The sequence below is a fragment of the Dasypus novemcinctus genome, chromosome 6 (assembly GCF_030445035.2).
Source record: "Dasypus novemcinctus isolate mDasNov1 chromosome 6, mDasNov1.1.hap2, whole genome shotgun sequence".
Taxonomy (NCBI): domain Eukaryota; kingdom Metazoa; phylum Chordata; class Mammalia; order Cingulata; family Dasypodidae; genus Dasypus; species Dasypus novemcinctus.
In genome coordinates, this window is record NC_080678.1 from 7,896,299 (window position 1) to 7,912,847 (window position 16,549).

The 16,549-nt window shown below is 42.0% G+C and overlaps 1 protein-coding gene across 3 annotated transcripts in view; it reads right to left on the reverse strand.

Annotated features, from left to right (window-relative positions):
- MGMT (O-6-methylguanine-DNA methyltransferase) overlaps positions 1-16,549 on the reverse strand; it is a 318,837-nt gene that overhangs the window by 285,308 nt on the left and 16,980 nt on the right. The window contains exon 1 of one of the 3 annotated variants that reach the window (XM_058298136.2): positions 7,369-7,429. The exons of the other annotated variants lie outside the window; for them this stretch is intronic. The gene's annotated coding sequence lies outside the window, so the exon portion shown is untranslated. Of the gene's footprint in view, positions 1-7,368; positions 7,430-16,549 lie in introns of those variants that run through there. 3 annotated transcript variants of the gene reach the window in all.

Genomic DNA, 16,549 nt, shown 5'->3' on the forward strand with positions numbered 1-16,549 from the left:
GTTTCAAAACTGGGCCCGGTTTACAGTGGGCACTCAGTAAAATAACTCTGAAATAATGGAACATATTTTTGCTTATTATCTCTAAATTTATGTCTAAATTTAGCAACTGGTAGATTGATGTAAAAATATTACCAGCTCAGCTCTTTTGAGAAAACTGGATAAAGGGACAAAAATACACCAGGTCTTAAAAAAATCTTAAATTTTACAAATGCATGACTAACTTCTAGAAAGAGAAATTTAGGGAAAATGGGAGGGGAAAACAATAAGAAGAGCAAGCGCAAGCCAGAGGAAGTAAGGCAAAGTGGCTGTGTTAGTCAGCCAAAGGGGTGTGGTGCAAATACAAGAAACTGGTTGGTTTTCATAAAGGGTATTTATTTGGGGTAGGAGCTTACAAATACCAGACCATAAAGCATAAATAAGTTACATCTCTCCCCAAAGTCTATTCCCACGTATTGGAGCAAGATGGCTGCCGACGTCTACCAGGGCTCAGGCTTCCTGGGTTCCTCTGGGCTCAGCTCCTGTTTTCTCCACAAGGTCAGCTGTAGACCATGAAGCTCTCTAGACTTTACCTCTCGCCACAAGGCCAGCTGTAGGCTATCAGGCAAATGGCTTTGTTTCTCTCTCCCTGGGGTTTCTGCCGTATCTAAGGAGCCATCTCTATTCCTCTGTGTTCTTTTCCTGGCTTCAGCTTAAGGCTTCAGCATCAAACTCCAACATCAAAACTCCAACATCCAAAGCCCTCAACTCTGTCCTTCACCATGCCTTTTATCTGTGAGTCCCCACCCTCAGGACATGACCCAATCAAAGCCCCAATCATAACTTAATCATGCCCAGGTACAGACCAGATTACAAACATAATCCAATATCTATTTTTGGAATTCATAACCACTGCTACAAACTGCTACAGTGGCCTTGACAGTAAATTTCTACACCTGCACTAGCTCCAGAAACAAAGCTTTGGGCTTGCCCTGCCAAGGTGGGAAAGAGAGCCCTGAGACCTCCTTAATAAGCCAGGACCTTGTAGAAGGATTAGACTAGAGAGATTACATCTCATGCAATGCAAACCAAATACCCTCCAGAGGAAAATAGAGAAACGTCTTCCTAACTTAGGCCCTCAGGATTCAAACAGATTAGGCCCAACCCATATCAATTCATAAACAAGTCACCAAACCAACAAGGAAACAAGTTACCATGAGTGAAAGAGAAGAGCAAAACAGATGATACTACCTATTCCCACACTGCATCCATAGGATTTGATATTGAAAGTAGCTCGTATAGAATATAAAATATCTGTGAAATGTGTAAAGAAATAAAAATGATGGGAGAAAAGAAAAGGAGCATGGAATAAGAGAGCATCAAAAATAGCCAGAATGTCCATTCTCAAATAAAATGTAGTGCACTCAAATAAGATGTAATGATCCAGATGTAACTAAAAGTCAGAAGAATCATAAAAATCACTATAAAAGCCCAGAATTGGAAGGGTTTACATTCTAGAGAAGAGAGAGCTTGCAGAGATCAGCTGCTCATCACCAACCATTTCCTTCCCTGGAGCATTTGGGGGTTGTAAGGGCAGAATAGCAGCTGGACCAGCCCACACAGATCCACTCTACTTGGGTAAGAGAAGCCAGTGAAGCTTCAGGCACGTGGTGGGGATGCTGTGATAGAAGAGAAACCCAGAGAACCCAAAGTCCAGCCAGTTCCACACGGAGCTCTGGGGCTGCAAGCCCGGCCTGGGCAGCGGTCAAGGCCTTCTAGAAGAAGAGGCCTGGTTCCTCCCCTAACCCCAGGGTTCAGGGACAGGCCCCACTAGCCCGAGAGGCCCTGCCTTAAACACATAGCAAGTCTCCCCTTGGGGCATTTATCAGGTTTTGAAACTTGGGAACGGGAACGTAAAGCTAAAGAGCTAAGCTCAAAGCTTTCTAAGGGTAGGACTGAATCTCCCAAAGTGCCTGAGGGCTGAAGGGGGAGAGACCCACCAGACGCTTAATCAAAGGAAGGCAACATGCGTGAGTGAAAAACATCGACTAACCAGAGGAAAACTAAGTCTTTCTAAAATTACAACCCTGTTCTGACCCTGACCAATTCCTAATCAAACTGCAGTAATTAGCCCCTGACTCTATATGCCTACTGGTGGGAAAAGGGAGGCTTTTCTTTTACTGGAAGATTTTATCATCTGGAGGCTTTACAGAGCATGGCACTCAAGTCTTGAAAGACATAAGGAGACCAAAAAAGTGACTAATAATCAAGAGAAGAAAAACAGAAATTAAAAACAGAAGAATAAATGCCCAAGATACTGGAATTAACAAATAAACACAAAATAATTTTATATTTAAAAAAGAGGAAACAAATGAATGGGAAAAATTGAGTATTTAAACTCAGAATTTAGAATACCTTTTAAAATATGAAATGGATAGTCCAGAAATGAAAAGAAGAAAATCTGAAAATGAGAAGTCACTGAGTGAGCCGCATAGCAGTCTCAACAAAGCAGAAGATAGGATCTGCAAGACAGGTCAACAGAAAACATCCAAACTGTGGCAGAGAGAAAGAAAAGGGAATGGGAAGAAAACAAGAACTTCAAAGATATGAGGGACAAAGACAAAAGGACTGAACTACATAGAGTTCAAGTCCCAGAAGAAAAGGACACAGTGGATTAGGTGCAGCAATATTTGAATAGATAAAGACCAAGAATTTTCCAAAACAGCTAACATATCAACCCAGAGATTCAAGAAGCTCAGCAATATCCAAGTAGTATAAATAAGAAGAAAAACACAATCAACTGGCTACAAACCGAAGCGAAAATCTTAAAAAGAGGCAGAGTAAAAAATTCACATACCTTTGAAGGGACAATGGTAAGAATGACAGCTGACTTTTCAACAGGAACCTTAGAAACCAGAAGAAAATGGAATGGCATTTAAAACAAAACAAAGTAACTGCTAAATTGGCAATCAATAATTTATTCTTTAAAAATGGAAACAAAATGATGTTTGAAAATGGAGTTAATTCACTGCCAGTTGACCAGCACATTAAGCAGAAAATAGAAGAATGGTAATAGAGAATGAAAGAGTACCATAAAGGGTAAATATGTGATAAATCTAAGTGAATATCAAAAGGTAAAAATATAAATCACAATTATTTTTGGTTTTAAAATATTTGCAGAATTATAATACAACTGTATTATACAACTGGGAAGGAGATAAATGAAGTTTTGTAACTTCACTGTTCAGGAAAGGTAAAGTAGTAATTTAAGGTAAACTATAATAAGTCAAGATGTATACTGTAATGTCAAGGCTAATCACTAAAAGAAAAACATATGGATGTTGGTTTGGAAGGTTAAGAGAGGAGAAAAAATGAAGAATAAAAATATTTTATTATCCAAAATATTAATTTATAAATCCAAAAGGTCACCTGATTAGTAACCGCAGAAAAATCAGAAAAATCCCTTTTTCCAGGTAACGTAACAATCATAGGAATAAGGAACAATAATAAGATGGAACAAACAGCAAAATGGTAGAATTAAACTCAACTACATCTAATTATTTTAATGTGATGGGGCAAAGCAATTAAAAGATAAAGATTATAGACTGGATTTTTTTTTAAAAAAAGGAAGTATATGCTACTTACTGGAGACAAACATTACATATAAAGACAAAGAAAGGCTCAAAGTATTAGGATGGAAAATGAAATACCAAGCAAAACCTAATCAGAAAGTTCAGATGGCAATATTAATGAAAGGCAATGTAGGTGCTATAGCAAGAAGTATTACTAGAAATACAGAGGTACATTTCATGATAATAAATCAGTTCAAAAGGAAGACCTAACAATACAAATTTGTATCCACCTAGTAACACAGTTAAAATGCATATACTAAGGTTGTATGAGTAAAGATTTCTTTTCTCTGAAAAGTAAATATACACACACTAAGCAAAAGGTGACAGAACTAAAAGAAATAAAGTTGGAGATTTTAATGCATCCATCTTAGCAACTGATAGAGAATGTAAATGAAAAAATACAAAGCATATAGAAGATCTGATCAGTTAGCCAACATGGACTGTCACATACAGAGCCCTTCCCAGTAACTGCACAGTACATGTTCTTTTCAAGTGCTCAAGAACCATTTATCAAAACAGACCACAGGCTAGGCTACAAAGCAAGTCTCTACACATTTCAAAGCTGTGTTTCCTGACCACAGTGGAACTAACCTAAAAATCAGTAATAAAAAGTTAACTAGAAAAATCCATGAATAATTGGAAATTAAATTATACACTTCTAAAGACCTCCAGGTTAGAGAAGAAACCACAATAAAAATTACAAAATATTTTAAAGCAGCACTCAGAGAGAAATTTATATCTCTAAATGACTGTATCAGAAAGGAAGGTTGGAAATCAATTATTATGCTTCGATCTCAGAAGTAACAACAGCAAATTATATCCAAATAAAATAGAAGGAAATACAAGTTAGGAAAAGAAATGAAGCATAAAGTAGGGAAAAAAAAAACCAGCAACAAAACCAAAAGTTGATTCATTGAAGAGATTAATAAAATTTGTAAACAGGTAAAACTGATCAAGGAAAAAAAAAGAGAACGTACAATATACCAATGGCATAAATGAAAAAGTCTGGGACAGTCATCTCAATTCTTGATAAAAAGACTAAACAAATCAGGACAAATGTGTAAGGACAGGACAAGAAGTTGATTTAATGTTATGGGGTTCTAGATATGGACAAGAGTTGGAAAAGGCACATTCTCAAGCACACGTGGACCAACATACCAGGCCGTAAGGCAATACTCAAAAAGTTCAAGAATCAGCACCATTTGACCCAGTAACAATGATCACAGTAAAATTTAGTTCAGCAATGACTTTGCTATTGCTGCAAAAGAAAGGACCACAGACACCACGGGAAGCAGCACCCCTTCCTCACCGCCAGGTCTTGCCCACAGGCTGACGTCGGGGAGACGGTGCGGGCTCTGCCCTGGAGGCTCACTCGGGCCGTGGCTGGTGCAGGATGGCCAGCCAGGGGCACGCTCAGCTCCCTGCCCCACGGCCTCTCCAGGGCACCCCAGGGCCGTCTCACGCTTCCACTCCAACGCCCTCTTCCCCTGTCTCTGCTGGTGAAGAGCTCCAGCGACCAGGCCAGGCCAACTCCCTCTCCCTTTCTTAGGGCAAAACGATTAGGAGCCTTAATTACATCTGCAAAATGCTCTCTCCACGTAAGGTAACAATCACCTGAGCAACAACAGGGAGCGAAGGGCAGGGAGCCGCCTGGGTGTCCGCCCTACCCCGAATATTAGTAACATAAATAACTCTCTCCACAGGTTTTGAAATTTTAAAACTTTCTAACTCATTGCTCAAGAAAGAAATCATAACGAAAACCAGAAGATGCTTTAAAAAGCATAGTTGCGGAAATACTATAAGGAAAGCAGTCCAAAGTCGAGACTTTATAGACTGATAGGTGAGATTAGCAAAGAAGAAAGACTAAAAAGTATGTTAGCCATCCAATTAAGAAGTCAGAAAAGGAAAGGGGAAAAAAAAGGAAAGAGTAGAAACAAATTAACTACAAATCAAAGACTCAAGAGACAAAATTAAAGACAGAAGTCAGTTCCTAAAGACTACTAAAGGCAAAATCTCATGAGAGAACAAGGAAAAAGGGGACAAAATGAAAATAAACAAAATAAAAAATTTAAAAAGGGAACCTAATTACAGAGATTCAAAACATAAAAATGCATGAATAATTTTCTAAGAAATTAAAAACCTGGACTAACATAATTAACCTACCTAGAGTTGAAAAAATAATCTATTACTATAAAGAAACAATCAGTGACTTAAAATCTTCCCATGAATTCCATGCTACAAAGGCAACATTTACTACATTTTCAAAGGGAAGATTCTTTTACTCTAACGTAAACTCTTCTAGAGAACAGAAATAGACAATGCTTGACCTATTCTAGGCTATCAGTTTATCTTTGAAACCTAAGCCAGACAAAGACATAAATAGGCCAATCTCACTCCTAAGCATAGTTGCAAAAATTCCAAACAAAAATCAATAAACCAAGTCCAACAGGTTTTTCGTTTGTTTGTTTTTAGGAGGTAGCAGGAATTGAACCCAGGACCTTGTACATGAATAGCAGGCACTCAGCCACTTAAGCTACATTCGCTCCCCAACAGGTTTTTCCACCCCCAGAGATAGCCTCTACGTCTGAATGCCCATTGTTTGTGCCCGTTGTCTGTTTTGTTTTCTCTTTAGGAAGCACCGGGAACCAAACCCAGGACCTCTCATGTGGGAGGCAAGTGCCCAACCACTTGAGCCACATCTGTTCCCTCCCCAACAGGTTTTTAAGAAGGATAACACATGGTGGCCAACTAGAGCTCATCCCAGGAATGCAACAGTTATTTAACACTAAAAAGGGAAGCGGACTTGGCCCAGTGGTTAGGGCGCCCGTCTACCACATGGGAGGTCTGCGGTTCAAATCCCGGGCCTCCTTGACCCGTGTGGAGCTGGCCCATGCGCAGTGCTGATGCGCACAAGGAGTGCCGCGCCACACAGGGGTGTCCCCCGCGTAGGGGAGCCCCACGCACAAGGAGTGTGCCCCATGAGGAGAGCCGCCCAGCGTGAAAGAAAGTGCAGCCTGCCCAGGAATGGCGCCGCCCACACTTCCCGTGCCGCTGACGACAACAGAAGCGGACAAAGAAACAAGACACAGCAAATAAACACAGAGAACAGACAACCGGGGGAGGGGGAGAATTAAATAAATAAATAAAATCTTTACAAAAAACAAAACAAAACACTAAAAAAGCTGTGAAAGTATCTGCATGGCAGATGCAGAGGGCAATCATACCATAATTTCAATGGCAGAATAATAATTTAATAACATTCAAAGCCCATTAATGAATTTTTTTAAATTTCTTAGATAACAAAAAGAGAAAGAAACTTCCTTTCCATCAAAAACCTATAGCAAGCATTATCTTTGGTAATGAAACGTCAGAAGCTTTCCCTTTAAAATCAGTAACAAGGGAAGTATATCAATTATCTTCACATCCACTTAACGTGGTACTATAGTGCCTAGTTAGCCCAACATGACCAGGAAAAGAAATAAACAATCTACAGAGTAGAAAGAAACAAAACTCTCATTATTCATAGGGGATTGTCTCCATAGAAAATCAAAGAATCTAAACGGGTATATTAAAATTAAAAAGACCGTCTTGCAGAACAACCAGCAAGATGGTGGCAGAGTAAGGAGCTCCTAGAGTTACCCTGCGCTATAGGGCAGTTAGGAATCACCCAGAGCTATCTAAAGCACCTGTTTGGGGGCTCCAGGAGATCAGAAAAGCATCCTGCATCATAAATGAGAGAATGAAAGGAGGGACTGCCCACCTGCAGAGAACACGCATAAGGAGAGTGCCCCGGAGGCCGGTGCCCATCCTCCACTGGAGGCACAAGCCGCCTCAGGAGCTGTTCCGCAGTTGGAATTGGAAGCTCCACTTCAAAAACACACCAACTTCAGCTACTGGCTAGTAAATTCGCCGGGCTAAAGTTTAATCCTAAGAACAGCTAAAATTTGAACCTGTCCAAGTCAGAAAGAGGCCAGTAGCTGCCATTTGACTCCACCCCTGGCACAAGGGAAGTGGGGTGGACTGAAAATCCCAGGGCTGGTGGGACCAGCTTCTTTCCATCCAGATCAGACTGCAGCTCTAGCCTAGGCCCCAGTGCCACCTCTGGTAGGGAGGAAGTTGGGGGGACCTGCATCAGCCTCTCTGGGAAAATACAGGCCATGCCACAGAGGCTGGTGATCATCCCAGTCTGGCGGTGCAAACCACCCCAGGAGCTATTCTGTGGCTGGAGTTGGAAGTTCCATTTCCCAAAAACAGGGGGAGAAGATACAGTTGGCCACTGATTTCAGCTACTGATTAGTCCATTAGGCTGACTAATGTATAACCCTAAGAACAGCTAAAGTAGGAATCGGTCCAAGTGGGAAAGAGGCCAGTAGCCGCCATTTTAACTCTGCCTCCAGCACAAGGGCAAAAGAGGCAGACTGAAGATCACAGTGACCACAGGGACCAGCTTCTTTCACCCAGATCAGCCAGCCTGCAGCCCTAGCCTAGGCTTCAGCCCCATCTCTGGCAGGAAGGAAGCTATCCAGGTAAGTGCAGGTACATTTGACTGGCACAGACTGAATAATCGGAAGTCTACCAGGGCAACTGCAGTCATCTTGGACCCGCACTGCATAGTCTGCTGCCCACACCTGTAGCTCCATGCCCGCCCCAGGCAGGGGAGAAAGGGGTGTGAATCTTCATCAATCTCTCTGGACTACTGAAGTCTAGGCCTGCAAGACTTGGGTTATTCCACACAGCTGTGACTCTGTCCCTACTCCCGGCAAAGGAGAAAGTTGGGAGAAGCTTCATCGGTCCCTGGGGCAATGAGGGCAGCTTGAGCCTCCACAGCTTAAAGCACCAGCTACATCCTTGGCTCCTGCTGCACAACCAACAAGGGAGAAAGGGCAGGAAGCCCTAAACTAAAGAGAGAAACTGCACCCAGAATAAATACTCTAGTAAGCCAGATGCCAAGACACCAACAAAAAATTACAATCCACACCAAGATAATGGCCCAGTTAAAGAAACAAGATAAGCCTCCAGGTGACATAAAGGAGTTGAGACAACTAATCATAGATGTTCAATAAATTCAATGGGATGGTTAAAGAAATTAAGGATATTAAGAAGACACTGGATGAGCACAGAGAAGAATTTGAAAGCATACATAGAAAAACAGCAGATCTTACGGGAATTAAAGGCACAATAAATGAAATTAAAAATACACTGGAATCATATAATAGCAGATTTGAGAAGGCAGAAGAAAGGATTGGTAAGCTTGAAGAAATAGGCACTGAAAGCAAACATACAAAAGAACTGATGAAGAAAAGAATTGAAAAAATTTAAGAAGATCTCAGGGAACTAAATGACACCAAGAGATGTGCAAATATATGTGTCATGGGTGTCCCAGAAGGAGAAAAGAAAGGAAAAGAGGAAGTAGGAATATCTGAAGAAATAAAGGTAGAAAATTTTCCAACCCTACTGAAGGACAAAGATATCCATGTGCATGAAGCACAAGGTACTCCCATCTGAATAAATTCAAACAGAACAACTCCAATACACATATTAATCAGAATGTCAAATGCCAAAGACAAAGAGAGAATTCTGAGAGCAGTAAGAGAAAAGCAATGCATAACATATAAGGAATACCCAATAAGATTAAGTGCCGATTTCTCATCAGAAACCACGGAGGCAAGAAGACATTGGTATGATATATTTAAAGTACTACAAGAGAAAAACTTCCAGCCAAGAATCTTATATCCAGCAAGACTGTCTTTCAAAAATGAGAGTGAGTTTAGAATATTCACAGATAAACAGAAACTGAGGGACTTTGTAACTAAGAGACCGACTTTGCAGGAAATACTACAGTCTGAAAAGAAAAGACAGGAGAGAGAGGCTAAGAAGAAAATCTAGAAATGAAGATTATATTAGTAAAAGTAACTAAAAGTGCCAAAAGAGGGGTGAAAATAAAATATGACAAATAAAAACCCAAATATTTAGGAATAAACTTAACCAAGATGTAAAGCACTTGTATTCAAAACACAACTCATTGTTAAAATAAATTTTAAAAAGACCTAAATACTTAGAACACTCTATGCTCACAGATGAGAAGACTAAATATCATTAAGATGTCAATTCTTAAAAAAAAAGTCAGTTCTACTCAAATTGATACACAGAATCAATGCAATCCTGATAAAAATTCCACCAGAATTTTTTAAATAAATGGAAAACATGATTATCAAATTTACTTGGAAGGGTAAGAGGTCCTGAATAGCCAGAAACATCTTAAAAAGGGAAAGCGAATTTGCAGGACTCTCACTTTCAGACTTTAAATCATATTACCTAGGTACAGTGGTAAAAAAACAACATGGTATTGGCATAAAGACGGACACATAGACCAATGGAACAGAATTAATGGTTCAGAAACAGACCCTCATATCTATGGCCAAGGGATTTTTGACAAGCCTGTCAAACCCACCCAGCTCAGGCAGAACAGTCCATTCAACAAATGGTGCTGGGAGAACTGGATATCCATAGCCAAAAGAAGGAAAGAGGACCCCTATCTTATACCTTATACAAAAAGTAACACAAAATGGCTCAAAAACCTAAATATAAAAACAAGAACCACAAAGCTTCTAGAAGAAAATGTAGGAAAATATCTTCAAGACTTGCTGGTTGGTGGTGGATTCTTAAATGAGAGGAGGACTGAGATGGACTACTGATGTTTAATGTATGTAGGGATTTTAATTAACTTTACTGTAAAAGTGTGGAAATGTATAGAGTTGACGGTAACACATTATAGTGAGTAACAGCTGGTTTATAAATGGGAATGTGGCTGAAAAGGGTAGCCTATGGATGTAAATGTCAACTGACAGAAAGCTAGAGAATAATCTAGGGACTGAGTAACACAGTAAACCCAGAGGTGGATGAGAATCGTGTATGTTATGTATCTCTGTTTTCTAAGTTCACAGCTATTACTATACACTCATTGTTTATGTATGTTTATGTACAAGTGATATACTTCAATAAATTTTTAAAACTGAGGAAAAAAGACAGCCTTGCAAGGTAACTAGATATAAGATCAACACATCAAAATTAATTTCATTTCCATATACCAGTAATAAAGAAAACCTAATCCTAAAGATACAATTTATAATGACAAAATAAAAATAAAGACCTAGGGTAAACATTACTAAAGATACACAAGTCCTTTACGGAAAATATCAAAATTTGAGAAACACTAAAGATCTAAATAGTGTATTTGGAAGAGGAGGAATCAATATCATAAAGATGTTTATCCTCCCCAAAGTGATCTACAGACCGAAGTACCCCCTGTGAAAACACTGGAAGGACTTGTCTAAGAAGCTGGCGCCATGATTCTGAAATGTACATGGAAGAGCAAAGGGCCCAAGGTTCAAGAGACCTCCTGAAGAGGAAACAAGATGTCAGACTTGGCTACCAGTGTTAAGACTTAGAGGCAAGCTGGAGAAGCACACAGTGAGCCATGAGTATGGGAAGAGGCAAAAGTGAAGGCCCAAGACCAGACGCTCTGCAAGGGGAGAGCTGAGGCAGTGCTCCATCAGTGGGGCTGGAGCAACTGCCTGCCCACGGTAAGAAAAGAATGGGATTTCCACTCCACACTGCAAGCAAAAATTAATTCCAAATGGACTAAGGATTTGTACATGAGAAGGAACTGATGCTTTTATAAGAAAATACAGAATGATATTTTTACAACTGGGAATAAGGATGGGCTTTTGAAACAAGACACAGTCCTAATATAGTAAAGGAAAAGAATCATAAGTTCAATTACATTCAACTTCACTGAAATTAAGAACTCCTGTCCATCAAAAGACACTATAAAGAAAAGTAAAAACACAAGCCACAGACTTGGAAAGATAACTGCAATCCACATAACTGGCAAAGGATTGGTATCCAGCATAAATAAAATACTCCTAAAATCAATAAGAAAAAAGTCAACCCAAGAGAGAGACACAAAGGGTATGAACAGGCACTTCACAAAAAGAGGTCCCAGGAAAGGTGATAAAACACTGGAAAGGAGGGGAGTGGGTGCAGCTCAGTGGTTTGAGCGCCTGCTTCCCACATATAAGGTCCTGGGTTCAGTCCCCAGTACCCAGGTTTAAAAAAAAAAAGGGAAAAGATGCTCAACCTATAATTGGAGAAATGCACATGAAGATCACACGACATGCTATTCTGTACCCAGTAGGTCAGCAACTATTAAGTTGTGTGAGAATTCCAAGTTAAGGTAAGGGTGTGATCATCTGATAGGACCCGACCTGCTTTGACCACTTTTGTAAAACGGTTCCCTATCTTCTAGCACTGACCACTGACAGGACCTGTGATCCATATTCCACCCCTGAGTCTATACCAAAGAGAAGCTCACAGCTGCAGTGGCTGAGAGCCAAGAGCTCTCAAAGAGCAAAGCGTCCCAATGCCCACTGAGAGTCAAATAAGATAAATAAATGGTGGTTCTGGCATCCAGCACAATGCCACGATGCACAGAAGATGAGTGAGCTACAGTCACACACAGCAACTGAACACTCAGAAACATAATTCTGAACCAATGAACACTGGGAGAATATAATACGCTTATAATAAAGCAACAAGCAAAACGAAACATCTTTTTGAGGAATATATGCTTATTTAGTAAAACCAGAGACAATTAAAAAGCAGGAGAATGACAAAGACAAAATTCAGAACGGCGATAAGCTGCGGTGGGAGAGCGGGGCGGGGCAGGGAGTAATCCCACCCACGGCAGCGGCCCTGACTGCTGGGTTTGCGCCTGAACTTACAGTGTATCGCACTGTTCCTTACGATGTATCAAATGCCTATAAACAGCAAAAAAGGAAAAAGAGGAAAGAGGGAGAGGAGGAGGAAGGGAGGGAAGGAAAGAGGAAAAAGGAAAGAGAAAGGAAAGTAAAAACAGTAAAACTGGATAAGAAAGATATGGAACACCAAACTAACACGGTAATGGATCTGGAAGTTGACATTCCATAAAATGGAAAACCTACATACCCTGAAAATAGCCACACGATGATTAGCGAAGAAGCTAAATATTAAGAGGAAATATCAAAACCTCAATCATTTTCAATGAAAACCAAGCTATTCTCCCATTAAATTTGTACATAACCCAAAAATTTGTGAGTGAACCCATTTTCCCCTTTAACTTCAACAACAACTCCACAGACTTGGTGTCACCGAGACCATTTCAGCCTTCCTAGTTAACAGAAGTCACACTTAACACTGCTCATTTCGGGAAGCGTTTTGCCTCCATCAAGGACTGCTTTTATGAGCATTTAAGTTCATGGTTTTCACACAGATAGCCAGGAGGACATGGTCCAATCATCCCGGCAGCCGCGAGGCCTGGCTCACTTACTTAGACCACATGTTTATTCTCCTTCTCTCAGGGATTCCCAAGGCCGTGGGAAGTGCGGTCTAAACAGCCAGGCTAGTGGTTCAGGTTGAGAAATGGTTCGTTCCAGCTGCCCAAGTACACCTGGGACCCAGACAGCCCTGGCCGATTCACATGGCAAAGGCAGAGCTGCAGAGTCCCCAGGTAGACAGTACTGCAAGGGGTTAATGCTAGGGTTTACGTGACCCCAGTCCCCACCGCCAGAGGTGTCACCTGCAGAGGTGTCTGAACTCCAGCTGGGAAGAAGTCACTCTCCTGTCAGGGCTCATCTTCGATGGCATGAAAATGCCAAAATGCCAGGCCTCAGCAGAGAACACATGTGGTTCCCAGTTACAGCTTCGATGACAAAAGAAAATTCTGAATTAAATATATCCTTGATTTCCTCTATCTTTCCAACTCTGAGTCCTCTCCAAGTAGAGCTGAAATGGTCCCCCTTTGGGGTAAAAATACCAAAACACTTTACTTAATACTAGCAACAGAAAGTGAGCTTGTTTCTACCCACTGCACCAAATCCTGCAGTCTGGGCTACACCTAGGCATTACTCTCACCATCTATCAGGATTGCACCCAGAAAGCAGCGCCTACAGGACAGGATTGGCACATGGGCAGAGCAAGAGGTGAGGAGCAAAACGGAGGGGAGGAGGCAACTCAGAATCCAGCAGCTATCACCTTGAAGGCTGGGTGGGTAGGGGGGAGACATGGTGTTACCGGAGCCCGAAGGCAGGATCATGGGTGAAGGGTGGTGGGGAGGGGAAGGAAAGGGTAGATGAACCCCAAGAGTTGACGTATTGCGCTCAAGATCAGACAAGAGAGCAGGGCACCGCCCTCCAATCTTCCACGAGTACCTCCCTCTAGCTGGGTCCACCCAGAAGCTGGGGGTGGGGGGGCAGAGAGGCCTGGGATGCATGGCAGAACCGGGGGCCACGGGCGCCTGGGGTGCACGGCAGAGCGAGAAAGGACGGAGCTGCTGACCTGGCCCCTCCCCAAACATCTGCCCTCACCTGGAAAGGGTCTGCCATGCCTCGTCCCTCTCTTGACCCCGAAAGTCCCACACCTGAGTCAGGTAAGAGCCCCTGAACACCAGACTTGGACCATGAGTCTTCGTTCCCTAAATACCCACACCCATATCTTCCACCAGTACCTCCTTCTAGCTGGGTCTACCCAGGAGCTGGGGGCAGGGGAGGGACCTGCGATGCACAGCAGAACTGGGGGCCACGGGCTTTCAGCTATCATTGAGGACTCAAACAAAACAAAATAAGAGTCACACACGCAAAAAAAAAAAAAAAAAAAAATTCCTGCATTTATTTTTAAAAAGCCAACATTAAATTGCTTAACGTCCCTTATTTAAAACTTCAGGACAAATTCCTCTGGAGAAAGGTTTATCCCGAGTTAATAAATGACACTGATCTCCTAATTACACGGCAAGGGCCTAGCAACTCATGCTGGCCCCCTTCCGCTGTGGCTGCTGAGCGAAAGCGCCACTGCACGGGCAGCTGCGCAGGCTCTCCTGGCTCAGTCCCCATTCTCAGTACACGCTAAGTCCATGACAGCCCCCACAGCACAGTCGAGACTCAGGAAACAAACAGAAGAGCCTTTTGTCCCGAGTCCAGGTCCTCAAGCGCACACAGTCGAGGCGCAAAGCGGCCAGGGCAGACCCAGCAGCGGACGGTCAGGGTCAGCGCCCAGCCACCAGCAGCGTCCTAGGCACGCAGCTATCCACGGGCGACCACGCCCCCAGCCCACCTGTGCCACGCTACACTGCAAAACAATAACGATGAACGTTTACTGAGCTCGACTCAGAGCCAGGCCTTTTCACGCATCTTGTGTGTACTAACTCTTTTAATCCCCGTAAGAATCAGGAAGCAACACCATCTTTAACCAAATGTTGGTGAAACACCAAAAGGTAAAGTAGCTTTTTTCAAGATCACAAAAATGAATGACATAGTCAGGACTCAAACCCAGACCCCTGGACTCAAAGTCTCTACCAAAACACAACTTTACTCCAGCACTTAGAGTCTCAACAAGGAGAGAAAGCAAAAGAGACATCAGAGCCCAAATATGGGCAGGAAACATGAGTTTAATAGCCAAAAGACATACAGGAATTGTGAAAACTGCAAATGGACTGGGTAAAAGTATGCCTTGCTTTAGAAGATAAGTTAATTTTCTTCTTTAACTCTGTTTCAGTCAGGGGGAAAAAAACCAACAATAAAAAAATAACTACCTATGTATAAGAAATCTAACAAGGATGAAAAACTTACATATTTTTAAGTTTTTAAAATTTCTCATTCTTTGAAATTTGTGGTAGGCAACAAGAAGCAAGTTAAGCATCTTTAAAAAGTAGTCAATGAAGTTTTACACCAGCTTCTTGCTAATACAAAGATTGGTGTTAGGAGTAGAGGATTTTTTGCAATTTGAGCCATCTCAGTGCCTTTAAGCCAAACTGGTGTCCCTTTTGTTAATACAGTTCCATTAAAAAACCTTATGGAGGGGAAGCGGCTGTGGCTCAATCAGCTGGGCTCCCGTCTACCATATGGGAGGCCCTAGGTTCACGTCCCGGGGCCTCCTTTTGAAGGCAAGCTGGCCCTTGCGCCGCGGAGAACTGATGGCCTATGCGCCGTGGAGAGCTGGTGCAGCAAGATGATACAACAAAGGGAGACAAGCAGATACAAAAAAAACATGCAGCAAATGGACACAGAGAAGAGACAGCATGGAACAAGCCGCAAGGGGGGGAATAAATAAACAAATAAATAAAATCTTGAAATATATATATACAGAGAATTGAGCTTCTGGCAGCAAGGAAGTAACAAGAACCAAACCCAGGCTGCCATCTTAAACTAAAACAAATAAAATACATGAAGCCACAGTTTCCAAAACACTTGACAAGAGGCATCCTGGGCTATGTACCGCCCCTGAGATAAAGGAAGCAAGGAGGGCCCTACAATTGCCCCAGCAAGTGCCACAAGACAGCATCCAGGCAGAGAAAAGAGGAGGAACCCAAAGCAAGTCCAGGAGACTCATTGTGTCAACAAGACACATCAGAATTCAGAAAGGCCAGAACTGCTAGAATTTGTGGCACAGAAAGAAACGAGCCCTATGCTAGACTGATATAGGAAGCCCTGAGAGACGAGCCCTATACCAGCCTACAGTTGAGATTGAAGAAGCTGAGACCATGGAACCTTAAGAGGAAGAAGGAAGGAGAGACCAGGCAGAGATCACCTGCCATCTTGCTTCACCATGTGGCAGCAGATTTTGGTGAGAAAATACCTCTTATGGTACTCTGACTTGGACTTTTTAGGGCCTTGTAACTGTAAGCTTTTATCCATGTAAATACACTTTATAAAATCCAACAGATTTCTGGTACTTTGCTTCAGTACCCCTTTGGCTGACTAATACACCAAGTAACTACCAAAACTCACACAGAGCTAGGAACTGTCCACGTTCTCATCAGCTGGAGTAGAAATACCTCATAATACAACATTCATTGGTAAAGGTTTCAGAAGGGTTAAACATGGACTAAATCCTGTTCAGAAATCACCATA